Below are 13,819 nucleotides of genomic sequence, written 5' to 3'. Positions count from 1 at the left end.
CGTAGATATCCCAAATTACCAGCCTAGACACATGCACACCTATCACCAAATCAAGCACCTATACACTATACACGCCAAAAGTTAGACAAAAATCAATAGTCAATACCCACAGACTCAGTACACATACATTTCCCAAGAGCTCCCAAGGGCTGCTCTAATTAAAATGCCCGCACCCTGAGAACATGTATAGGCACCCCAGGTTACTAAATAATGCTTGAGGGAAGGAAAGACTGTAAAAACAGAGATAATGTGGTAGAAAAAGCTTTATCTTCAAATTTAGACAAATCAACAAATCCTTCATAGAACCATTTTTCTAGAAGCTCCCAACAGTTCTCTTTTGCTGAACTAGGTACTGCCAAATGTTGCTTCTGTAGAATAAAAGGAAGCAGGGCAGCTCTTTGCAGGCAGGGTCTTCATCTTGGTCATTAACGGCTTGTTAATATTCAATTTGCAAAAGTTTTTAACCAATTTGTAACCAAAAAAGTTTGAAGCCCAATTTTTAACTCTTAAAATTCAAACTCAACACCGTCCCCTGTGAGTGCTGAGCCTAGTGCCACTCAAAGGGGACAGGAACAGGCTTGGCGCTTCACTGGAGTGTCCTCATCCCCTGCAAACAGCACTGCCTGGTCTGCACCAGCCAAGCAGTGAGCCCAGTACCACTCACAGGGGATGGGGCCGCGCCATCTGGGTGTCAAGCCTGGTCCTATCTGCTGTGAGAGGCACTGCCAAGTACTGAGCCTGACTGTGCCTGGTGAGTGCCAAGCCCAGTTCTGAGCTCAGCACTCAGCAGTACCACTCTCAGTTGATGGGGTCAGGCTCGGCGCTCAGCTGGCATGGCCCAGGCAGTGCCACTTGCAGGGGATGGGGGCACGGGAGCCGAGCACCAACCCCAGACCCATCCCTGTTCCCTGTAAGCAGCGCCAGGCTTGGTGCTCAGCTGGCACGCCCCCATCCTCTGGGCCACACCAGCTGAGCGTGAAGCCCAGCACTGCTCACAGCAGACAGGGCTAGGCTCAGCACTCGGCTGGCATGGCCCCATACCCTGCGAGCAGTGCCAGACTCAGTGCTTGGCTGGTGCAGCCCAGACAGCACTACTCACAGTGGATAAGACCACACCAGCCAAGCCCAGACCCATCCTCTGCAAGTGGCCATGTGGCACGTGTCCACCTCCCAGGTGCCCAGCCCACAGTGAGGGCATGCACAGACTGTTACAAGTCAACCCCTTCTTTCTGATCCAAACAGTTAAGTAAACTTATATACCAGATCTATAAAATTCCTAACTTTAATAAAAAAAATGGAGTTGATTTATATACTGCACCAACCTATACACCATGAAATACAATACTTCTGATTTCAGTCCACTGTATGGCAAAGATACTATTCAACTTAATGCTTTGAAAAATAGTTTTAAAAAAATTTGGGCTGTGACATAGCGCCCTTTCAATGGTGTACATATATTTACTGAATTTTTGAAAAAAAAATACTGCTTTAAGAAAATGTATATACATGGTTTTTTTTCTACTATCTTTTTTCCAGAAAGAGAGAAACCTAAAGCCCAGACACTGCAGTAAGATTTTCCCAGGCATATTCCTGCAATTATGCAGATTGAATCTTAGCTAACAAAGGAAAGGATAGTGATACTGATAAAAAGATGTTATCAGTTCATATAACAGGCGGAAGCACCAGAATGTTTTCTTAGCTAACTTCTACCAGCTATCATGAATACCAGATCTTACTTGGAAAAACAGAAGGTTGAAAGTATTCGGACAAAAATAGGATTTTTAGGGGCTTCTTGTCTCCCTTACTTACTTGAGTTGAACACTGCATACCTTGACTGTATTAAGAGTTCTAGCCAAATAGCAAGTGACATCATCAATTTAGCAAAAAATGTAAAGTTATTACACACAATGGTCTATATATATTTAGGTAAACTGGCAAAAGCCAGACAATTTTGTTTTGCTCTTGAACCTCTTTCTTTGACTGTTTGATATTTCTTTAGCACAGGAATAGCAATGAAAATACTAGCGTTCTAAATATGGACATGCAACCTCTCCCTCCGCCCCAAACTAGAACAAATTCCACCATGTATTTTGTGCCAAGACTGCTCAATCAAATTATAACTGGTTCTAATTATCACTCTTGGGAGCTGATAAAATTATCAGCCTACAGCTAAATTGTACTCCAGATAAAAAAATATTAATGGTCCACCCAAGTCTAGTGTCACAGTGGGCTTCTGTGGTTAAATTACACCACTTTAGGAAGCCACCAGCACACAAGGCCATGGTTTAGACAGCATCACATCTGACTACCTGTGGCATCTCACCCCAAATGAGGAGGTACGTACCATTTACAGCTGGGTCAGCTGGGGATAGCCTTTAGAATGAGTTCAGAGCAAGGCTTGAATTTGCACCTCTCCACCCCCAAGCTCTACCAGTTGTGCTCAAAGGAGAAAATAATTTTTTTATGATTTTGAAAGATCTCAAGGAAAACTATTTCCAACCAGATTTTGCAATGCAAGTTAATCAGATTTTGAATCAAGTTAATTCAACAGCATTGTAGCAGGGACCTGGCTGAGCCCCACACCTACTGGAGTGACAACTACCGGAGTGCTCTGTAGCCAGTGGACTCCCACTCAACCCTGAAGAGCAGTGAGTCCGTGAGTTGACAGTGTGCTCCTTCGCACCCCCACTCCCTGAGTGGGATAGGGAGCCAGTGGGCAGCACACTCTCCATGGGCCCATTTGCTGACCTGGAGTGAGAGCTAGAAGCCAGGCTCCATATGTGCCCAGCCCAAGAAGGGAACAGGCAGCCAGCACAGCTGATGCTGCCTAGGGTCCAGAAGCTGCAATTGCAGGAGCTAATGGGCCCCTCTGGAGCTCTCAGCACCCAGTGGCAAAGCAAGACAAATGGGGGCAGGCAGGGGTCTGGGTTGGCCCAGGCCAACCCAGAACTTCCTGCATAAGGCAGGATGAGCCTCAGAAGGGGGAGGACACCAGTGTAGGCACTGGCCATGTCACATCCTTCCACCAACAGAACCAAGGCTCTCCCCACAGAACCCTGACCATCAGGCAGCCACTGAAGGACAGGTACCTTTAGGGACTCCACAGGAGTTCATAATACCCATGGTGCCAGGCTACCTTAAGGGCTTGGATCAAAAAAGGCCAGCCTGCTTGGATTGGGCTAACAATGGGGCAAAACTTGAAGAGCCCCGACTGGCTGAAGAAAGGCAGTCATGTGATGCTGCTGGGGCAAGGCAAGGCCTGAAGCAGACATGGACACTATTATTTAAGTTATATTGGTTTATTCATTTTCTTACGTGGTCTGGACATCGTTGACCACAGACCTTTAACAAAAGCCTCAGGCTCAGCTAACTTACACTGACCCGAGGCCACTTGGTTTTCTTCCTTCATGAACCTTTCTACCTAGAACATGAAGCCAGGCACCTAGGAAGACCAGGCACCTACTCTGATCGCCAACAGAACACCCAAATGGAAAGGGATGGGGTGTAGGGAAAGTGGAGCTCCATGGAACTCTTGAGCATTGTTACCTGCACCAATCTCAACAAACCCTACACAATCACGTATCACCTCCTGATTTCACTGATAGTTATACCAACTCCTATCAGGTGAGATATAAAAATAGAGGAATAAGATACCTGTTGAGCATGCAGCATCCTACCCCTACCTACTGGGGCCACTCAACCCAGATCCCTCTACAAGCATACATGGGAACTGAATTTGGAAAACAAAACTGCATCCATCTTGTAGGTACCTGAACTACTGCAAGTGATAATCCCTAACTCCACTGGATTTATGAAATTTGAAAACAGCATAATTATAGACGCTTGGGGTTTCAGAGACCTAAGTGAAAGAGATTCCACAGCTTCCTTCACTAACCAGTGTTTCATCATCCTCACAAATATCCAACCTAAATCTTGTTTTTTGGAAATTAAGCTGACTTCTTCTTGTCTTTACCTCAGTGGTCATGGAAGACAATTAATTTGCATCCTCTTTTAAACCATTTTGGACATGTACAGATGAGCCCGCACATGCCTCTTGCAGCATCTCAAACCCCTTTGAGATGCTGCAAGAGGCACGTGCAGGAATGAGAAAATGTTCCCTGCTCTGCAAGTTTGCAGCACAGGGGCAAAATTAGAACCCTGGATACCCAGGTGTCAAAAAAACCCACACAGAAAAAAAAGTGGGGCAGAACATGGTCTGAGGCAACTGGAGGCTGGGTCCTCCATAGAGATGCTCTGGCTGCCTGAGCATCTCTATGGTTAGCTCTCACCCTGGTGCTGAAGCATGCTGCCTGCCTGTAAGGGTAGGCAGCATGCCAGCAGCAGGGAGCTGGACCCAGGCTCCACTGCCAGTAAGTAAGGGGTTGGGGGGGCTGGAGGAGGAGGGAGGGGACCCCCACCAGCCCCGCCTGCTCCTCCAGCCCCCAATCCCTGCCCTGCCTGGCCCTGCCCCCCTCAATCCCTTCCCTGTCCTGGCCCACCCCCACCTGCCTCCTGAACCTTCCTGATCCCTGCATAAGGGGAAAACAAACAAACAAAAAAACCCCAGCACTTATGGGCAGTTCTAGCTGCCATTGAGGTCACTGGGGCCCTGCCCACACAGTGCAGGGCAGGACAGGACAGAGTGACAGCTCCTGTGGCCCCAGCCTGGGACCTGCTGCCCCACTGCCCTATGCTGCAGGAGGCCCCGGAACACCCACAATCCCAGCTCCTGGGGTGAGTAGAGGTTTTAAATGCTGAAGGCTGGGGTTCGGGGGGCACCCTTTGGGCGGTTTCGGGGAGCCGGGAGGGTGTAGCAGCCATCAGGGAGCAGGAGCTGGCAGGGGATGGGGCCAGGCAGGGCAGCAATCCAGGGGGCTGGGGAAGCAAGCACTGGATGGGTGGTGCAGGGCATGTGGGCCCTGCAGGGGCCACAGCCCCTGGGGCATTGGTGGCCACAAAATATATTTAATGTGTTCATGAAACATGTATTTAGAGTTCACATTATGATGAAGACACTGGTAGGCATCCAAATTGCTTTAACACTGTAGATATATCAATAAAACATTGCCCAACTGATCGCTTTCTCTCTCTCTCTCTCTCTCTCCCTCTCTCTCTCTCTCTTTATAGTGGTCTTTTGTTTTAATTGTGGAGAAACATGGATTTGGGGGTATTTTACAAAGTGACTTTGGGATTTTTTATCAGGGATTGTTCAGTTTTCCAATAGGGAACACCAGAATTCCCCCTAGGGAGGCCAGTGGCAAGACCCTGCCTGCTCAGGGCTGGCACCTTGGACCCAGCTGCCTGTGGCTGACCTCCTGGCCAAATGGGGCCAGGAGGACATGCTTTGACAGTTCAAAGCAGGCCACTACACCCAGAACATTGTCTGGGCGATAGCTGACCAGATGGCTGGGCAGGGGACACACATGGCAGTAGTGCCGCATAAAGGCCAACTCTGCACCCACAGCCCACTGGCAGCTGGCCCAGAGGGGCAAATGCTTTATCTGGGTCTAGCAGGAGTGCAGCAGGTCATTTCCAGGGAGCAGCCCCCACTGCCAGACTGCTGTAGTGGGTAAAGGGTGCAGGGAATTGTCAGGGCTGCTTCAGCAGTCCAGCTGGCACAAGGCGTAGTGTCCCCAAATACCAATTGGCTGGGCCCCAGAAGCTCCTGAGAGCTAGTAGCCCTGAAGCTGCTTGCCAGGGCAGGGCAGCTTTTTATACTGCTGGGGACAGCACAGGTGCTGGCTCCAGGCTCTAGCTCCCCCTGGCTGCAGATCTGGGAGAAGCCAGGCAGGGTTATTTTGCCCCAAGAGGCACAATTTGCTCCACAACAAAATGCATGTCCGAGCACGTGTGCTGAGGCAAAAAGCCCTGGCTCAAATTTGCATTGCTTCTATTTGAGCTGCTGCAAGTGTACATGCTTGCATGTGTAGACATGCCCATTGTGTCTATTAGAAGACTAATATCACATTCCCCATTCCTACTTCCTTCCAGTTTACTCTGGACTATACAAGTCTAGTTTCTTCAATCTTCCTTCATATGTTACGTTTTCTAAACATTTTAACGTAATGCAGGAAAGCAATGGGTATCTAAAGTCTGTCTACATCCTTCTTACTATGTGGGATCCAAAACTGGGCATCGCCCCGATACAGTGGAATTATCATTTTCAATGTCTTCTGTTAAATGCTTCTGTTAATACATCCCAGAACATTTAATTTTTTTTCACAACACCATCACATTTTTACTCTCATTTTGCTTTTACACCATTATAAGTAGGTTTGACATGATTCTACTTTTATCAGTAAACATTGGTAAACATTGATTTCACCTCACACTCAGATTGATAAAAACAATATTTCCATCATTAATAATCAAAATTTATAGAAAGGGAACATAAGAAAAATGATGGCTGATGGAGTGTGTGATAACAGGGGAGAGCAGTTCTACTGAACCATACTGACTGTACTTTGGATTGCAATTCTCAGAAAACTCAGGGGACTGGGAACAAAGGAACAGGAAGTGACAAAGTGAACAAGGGAGCTATGGGCAAGTGGACCTGGGACAGACAACAACTCTGCCACTCAGCTGGCAGCAGTCCTACAGTAGTTACATTTGTCATTAATAAATGGTCTGCCCCTACACCTGTAATTTCACAGTCCTAAGAACTGAAATTGATAAAAATCAACATAAATGCTTAAAAAGAAACATCAATATTATCTGTCAAAATTATTTATAAAATAAAAATTTAATTTCACCATACCTAACTACAGCGTCTACCTCCTTTTCTGCCATATTGCTGCCTAGCCAGATAATCCCTCATATTGTAGTTTTGATTTCTCATTCCTAAATGCAGCACATTGTGACTGAATTCGTCAAAAAAAAATCACTTTTAATTTTGCTCCTGTTCCCTTAAGTGCTAATAACTTCTGTCACCTGAGCACCATCTGCAGATTTTAAAAGTCTGCTCTCTATTCCATCACACATGTTGTTAATTAATATATTGAATAAAACTTGACCCAGGACACACCCCAACTGAGATACTCTCCCAGTTTGACAGAATATTATTGAAAACTAGTCTTAAAGAACAATTTTTCATCTGGTAGACCCACCTGCTGACAGTTACATCAAGAATATATTTCCTTAGCTGGCTTTTGAGAATGGCATATGGGACAGCACCAAAAGCTTTACTAAGGCTAAGGTATAATCTATTTCCTACTTCCCCCCAGCCCCCTTGAACTCCTTTCAAAGAAGGAAATTATTCTGTTCTTGATATAACTATACTGGTTGATGCTTATCTATGTAGTATCTTTTAGGGATTTCGCCCCTCCCACCTAGCAAGGGAAAATAACTCTTGGAGTTAACAACAGGGTGGCATTCTATTTCCTTTTAGTCATCTAAATGGCAGAATTTTAAAGAGATGGCATTTCTGGCACTGACATACAGGTAGGGATTTTATTTCCCAGATACACAACCCCTGTGTGTGTATACAGCTATGCAAGCACTTACCTGGCACAAGTCCCAGAAACAAATTGAAGGTGAGGAGGAGAAAGGAGGACAGACCTCCGGCATTAGCCCTAACTTCCGAGTGGTCAGATCACTCACCTAGGAAGCTAAAAACCCAGATTTTAGGTTCCCTCCCCCCCGCCCCCAACCCACAGAGGTTGACCTTGCATCTCTCTTGACTTCCCAGAATGGCATTCTAATTACCATGCCACAGATCAGGCATTATCCAGATCTCTCAGTGGCATTTATTTTGAAGCTGAGCCAGTGCTCCTTGCATTTAATAGTCATTGAAAAAGTTTGATGGGTCATGCAGTGTAATGCCTGCTTCATGGATGTTTAGGCTGCCAACATTTCTGAGCCATGGATGCTAGTATAAACATGCTCAGCCTATATGCACAGTATATGTGCCTACATATGCATCCAAGCTACTGGAAAATAAAATTGGTATCCGTGCACACAGGTACACAACTCCCATTTAAAGGGCAAGAGGGAAACCGAATGCTACTCCATGTAGTTAAGATAGACTTTGCTGAATCTAGTATAATGAATATGCTGAATAATGACCTTGAGACTATAAAAGATTCTCTATTTCTTATTTCCAGCTTGTTTATTATCTGGTAGCCTTTGTTGCATTTCTAAGTCCCCTCTACACATTACAGGTATTGTGCAATTAAATGTTTAGTTGTGCAATTACCTTAAGACCCACTACAGGTGCAAAGTACTTATCACACGAGGAAAAGCTCCAATCAGTTATAAAGTTACACCATGAAAATGTGCACTAACTTTATAGCTGATTAGCATCAAGCTTTATTTGCACCTATAGCAAGGTCTCTGCCCTGTGGCTGGGATCCCTATCAGCTGACCTGCTTCTCAGCTGCAGGGATGCACCATGCCCAGCATGTTACCCCCAGGTCCGGGGGATTACAGCTGCCATGATTTTGCAGGCTCGGGGGGGGGGGGGGGGAAGGGGGGGGAGTGCTTGCTTCTAACCAGTGCAGGGGGAACTCAGGATCAGTCTCCTCCTGCACCAGCAATAAGGTGCAATGGGATCTAATGCATGGTCCCACAATAACACCTCCTTTCATGCACATATGGCATGGCAGGAAGCATGACTGTATGGATTGTGTATTAGATCCCATTGCACCTTTACTTGCATGTGTAGAGGGGCCTCAGGGACAGAAGGTTCAGGATGTTTTGTAGTTTATTTCCAATTTATCTTATTATTTTGTTTTCTAACAGTATTCTTCATCAATGCAGTGGTTTTGCAGTGTCAAAATTACTTGGTATGTAAATGATTTTTTTTTTTTTGATCTTTAGTTATATATGGCAACTAATGAACTTACATCATGGCTGGAAAAGTAAAAAGCAAGACTGGTCCTTTTTTGCTATTTCAAACCCTACTGTCTTTTTCATTTTTTGAACTTTATGTCATTTTATGCAGAATACACTGACATATCCATGTGTCATTTGTGTTACGTTCATTTTTGAGACATCTGTAGAGAAAGTAAATGTCATAGTGCATACCACTTCTGCTATACAAGTACCAGTCTTTTAATATTTGTCAGAATCAAATTGAGGAAATAAGCAATGATTCTTTTCCAATCCCCAAGCATAAATTAAGCTCTATTCACTAGACTTGCCAAAATAAAATGCAACCCATAGCAAACCATGCCAAAATATGATGCCCTGCTGAACTTTCTGCTTGGTTCCAACTGGATGGAGTTCAGATGCCCTAACTGGGTTATCTTTAGTTTAACCCCGGTTTGGAGGAGTGCGAATGTTTGGAGGGGTTCAGCAGGCTAAGGTATCTGAGCTCTGCTAGGCTCCTTGATAGAACAGATTTCTCTTGACAAACAGTCAGTGGAAATCATGTCTTTGAAAACTGAACTGTGCTCTTCATGCTGTCCAAGCAGCATATTGTCAGTAGGAGTCTGGAGAAAAATGGGAGGAAGATCCTGAATAAACAAAAATCCTAGAAAGCACTTTTTGCATTATTTAAACATTTACTGTTGTATTTAGGGTCATGACTACAGAACAATCTGGTTATACGTGTAGTTTTAAAACATCAGGGGGTGGTATTTTTTCCTGTTAAACATAGTTTATGCTAGAGAAGTGCCTTGATAAGGAAGAGACTAATTTACTTTTGGACATTTAAAATATAAGTAGAGGAATCATGTATTTCCATTAGCAATAGTATTAGAAAAAATATTTCCCGGCTCTTACACCGAAAGGGCACATCCAGATGAGCATGCACATGCTTCTTGCCCTGCCTCAAACCCCTTTGAGGTGGGGCAAGATGCACGTGCAGGAATGAAAAAATGTTCCCCACACTGCAAACGTGCAGTGTGGGGAAAAAATTAGATCCCTGGATATCCAGGGGTCTAAAAAAACTGCTGTGCAATACAGTGGAGCAAGGCAAGGTTCAAGACCATGCCCAGAGCCAGTCCTCCAGAAGAAATGCTCTGGTTTTGGCCAGAGTGTCTCCTTGTTGTTCCTGCTGCCCTTGGCGCTGCCCAAGGTAAGTTGGGGGGGTGTTCATGAGTGTGGGTGGGTGAAGGGTGGCAGGGGGATGTGAAGGAGGTTCATTTCATAATTTCATTTCCTAGACTTTTGGGCTGGAAGGGACCCTGGAGGATCATCAAGTCCAGCCCCCTGCCCAGGGGCAGGAAATCAACAGGGATCAAAGGATCCCAGCATGATAAACATCCAAAAGTGTCTTAAAGGCGCTCAAAGTGGGTGCTTGAACCACCTCTGGTGGTGGTCTATTCCAAACCTTGGGGCCTCGGACAGTAAAGAAGTTCTTCCTTATGTCCAGCCTGAAACGGTCGCAGAGGAGTTTGTGACCATTTGATCTTGTCATCCCTTGGGGCGCTCTGATGAACAAACATTCCCCCAGATCCTGGTAAACAGCCCTAATAAACTTATAGGTGGCCATCAGATCACCCCTGAGCCTGCACTTTTCCAGGCTGAAGAGTCCCATGGCTCTCAGCCTCTTGTCATAAGATCTGTTATCTTGACCTCTGATCATGCGTGTGGCTCTCCTCTGCACTCTCTCAAGCTTCTCCACATCCTTCTTGAATTGTGGAGCCCAAAACTAGACGCAGTACTCCAGCTGCGGCTTCACCAAAGCCGAGTACAAAGGGAGAACGATGTCCTGGGATTTGTTTGAGAAGCATCTATGGATGCGAGCCAGTGTTTTGCTCACTTTATTAGCCACAGCATCACATTGAAGGCTCATGTTCATCTTGTGGTCAATCATGACCCCCAAGTCCCTTTCATCTGTAGTGCTAACCAGCGTAGCACTGCCAAGCCTATAAGGATGCTGCAGGTTTTTCCTCCCAAGGTGGAGAACCTTGCATTTTTCAGTGTTAAACACCATCAGGTTCTCATCTGCCCATTTCCTGAGCTTGTCAAGATCTGCTTGGATTGCCCTCCTGTCCTCAGGTGTGGATGCTTTACCACAGAGTTTGTTGTCGTCGGCAAACTTGGCCAGCCCACTTCTGATACCATGGTCTCCATCATTGATGAAGGTGTTAAAAAGTAAGGGCCCTAGGACAGAGCCCTGAGGGACCCCAATGGTCACAGGGCACCATGATGACTGACTCCCATCAACCATCCCCCTCTGGGACCTGCCACAGAGTCAATTCACCAGTCAGCAGATTGTGATGAGGTCGAGGCCACAGTTAGCCAGTTTTGCCAAGAGGTGACCATGGGATACCAGATGAAAGGCTTTTTTAAAGTAAAGATATATGACATCAGTCTCTTCCCCCTTGTCCAGGTGATAGGCCACCTGGTCATAAAGGAAATAAGATTGGTCAAGCAAGAACTTACCACAACAAACCCATGCTGGGTATCCCTCAGAATACTGCCATCAGCTAGCCTGTATAGGATGGTGTCCTTGATAATCTTTTCCAAGACCTTCCCCAGGATAGAGGTCAGGCTGATGGGCCTGTAGTTTGCCGGATCCACTTTCCTCCCTTTTTTGAAGATAGGCACCACACTGGCCTCCTTCCAATCATTGGGCACTTCACCAGAGCACCAGGAGTTCTCAAAGATCCATGCCAGGGGCTGAGCTATGATGCCCGCCAGCTCTTTGAGTACCCTTGGGTGTAACCCATCAGGGCCAGCTGACTTGAAGGTATCCAGCCTATCAAGGTGTTCCTTTACAAAGTCAGCTTTGATGGATGGTAAGGAAACTCCCTCACATGGGCCTCCCTGTCCTGCAGTGGGCAGGGTTGTCCCATGGGGCTGGTGAAAAACTGACGCAAAGTACCCGTTTAGCAAGTTTGCTTTTTCCTGGGCATCGGTTGTCAGTTGTCCCATCTGGTTTATCAGGGGTCCAGTGATGCCCTTGCTTTTCCTCTGGCTCCCCACATATCTAAAAAAGGACTTTTTATTGTCCTTGATATTTGTAGCTAGCTGGAGTTCCATCGCAGCCTTGGCTTTCCTAGTTTGCTCTCTGTAGGTCCAGACCAGAGCAGAGTATTCCTCCTTGGTGGTGGATCCAGTCCTCCATCCTTTGTAGGTCCTCCTTTTAAGATGCAGGAGGTCCATTTGGGGAGTGGTGGGAGGGATGTCCCCAAGGCTGTTGGGGATGAGGACCTGGCCCAGATCCCTGAGGCTTGCTAGTCTGACTTTGCACTGGGACAGGTCACATGGCTCCGGGAGGCACACACAGGAGCTATGCCTCCCAGTCCCTGCATGACGCATCAGGTCCTGCTGCCACGAGACCAGCCCAGGTGGGTGGCAGGAGCAGCCCCAGGGCTGGGAGGACTTGGCTGGGCTCAGCACATGGTCCTCCTGCTGCTGCTGTTAAAGGTTAGTTATGGGCCCTAGGCGGGGGTGCTGGGGCCCTCCTTGGTGGAGCTGGGACCCTGGGGGGGGATGCCCTCCAGGCTGCCTGGGACCCTGGGCAGGGGGGCTGGGGCCCTGTGAGAGAAGGGGCTACCACAGCCTCTATCCAAGGGCATGAAGCCTGCTAAGTTTCACAGAGATGGGTGTAGGGGTTTCTGGGAAAATGTACCGCAAGCTTCTGAAAGCAAAAAATTGTGACATGTATGACTTTGTACCTGCTAAAGCACAGTGGGATGAAACCAGCAGGGATGGTAGCCTGGGACCCTGGGCTGGGGGTTGGAGCCCTGTTGGGGATAGATGCTGTGGCCCTCATGGTGGGGAGCTGGGACCCTGGGAGGGGGAGGCCTCCAGGGTGCCTGGGACCCTGGGTGGGGGGAGCATTCCACGTGCTGGGGGGAGCTGCACCCTGTGGGGGCCATGGGACCCACACCTCCTGAGCAGCCCCCCCCACAAGGTCTCCCACACTCACAGTCCCCCCAGCAATTGCCCCACTCCTACCCACAGACCAACCCACATCCCTCCACACCCACCCACCCGCCTTCCCCCACACACTCTCACCCATTTTCTGCAAGCACTACATCCCCCATCACACACCCATCATATGTGAAGAAAACAAAAAACACATATCAACACATATAGGTATTTAAATTTTTTTTTCCATGATGATAGAGGCACTGGGAGGCTTCCAAATTGCTTTAACATTATAAATATACCAATAAAGCATTACCCAACTTATCACTGTTTCTCTCTCTCTCTCTCTCTCTCTCTAGATATATGTGTGTGTGTGTGTAGAGTTGGTTTTTGTTTTAACTGTGGAAGAACATGGATTTTGGGGTATTTTTTAAAATGAATTTGGGATGCTGCTGCAACAGTCCAGCTGGCACAAGGGGTAGTGTCCTCAGGTATCAGTTGGCTGGGCCTCAGAAGCTCCAGAGAGTGAGTAGCTCTGAGTTGCTTGCCAAGGAGGTTTTTGTATGGATGGGGCCAGGACAGGCCAGCTTTTTATACTGCTGGGGACAGTAGTGCTGGCCCCAGGCTCTAGCTCCCCCTGGCTGCAGATCCAGGAGAAGCCAGGCAGGGTTATTTTGCCCCAAGTGGCACAATTTGCTCCACAACGAAGTGCATGTCTGAGCATTAGCACTAAGGCAAAAAGCCCCAGCTCAAATTTGCACTGCTTCTATTTGAGCTGCTGCAAGTGCACATGCTTGCGTGTGTGGACTCGCCCGAAGAGACTATTCAGAATTGTTCCTACACACATATGAATACTGCACAGTTACATATGTAGTACTCCTGCACAAAATAGAATTGTTAACCTTCAGTTGCTCTTGGTTCATTAGTGACCTATACCCTGCGGGAAATCCAGGTAAGTTTTTGAAAACTTGGAGCACAGACCAACCATCACATTCTAAACCATTTTTATGCGGTAACAAAGCTCTGATAATTTTACAACACATCCATTAGTGGA

This window comes from Alligator mississippiensis, chromosome 6 (assembly GCF_030867095.1).
Source record: "Alligator mississippiensis isolate rAllMis1 chromosome 6, rAllMis1, whole genome shotgun sequence".
NCBI lineage: Eukaryota > Metazoa > Chordata > Crocodylia > Alligatoridae > Alligator > Alligator mississippiensis.
This window is presented reverse-complemented; position numbering follows the sequence as displayed.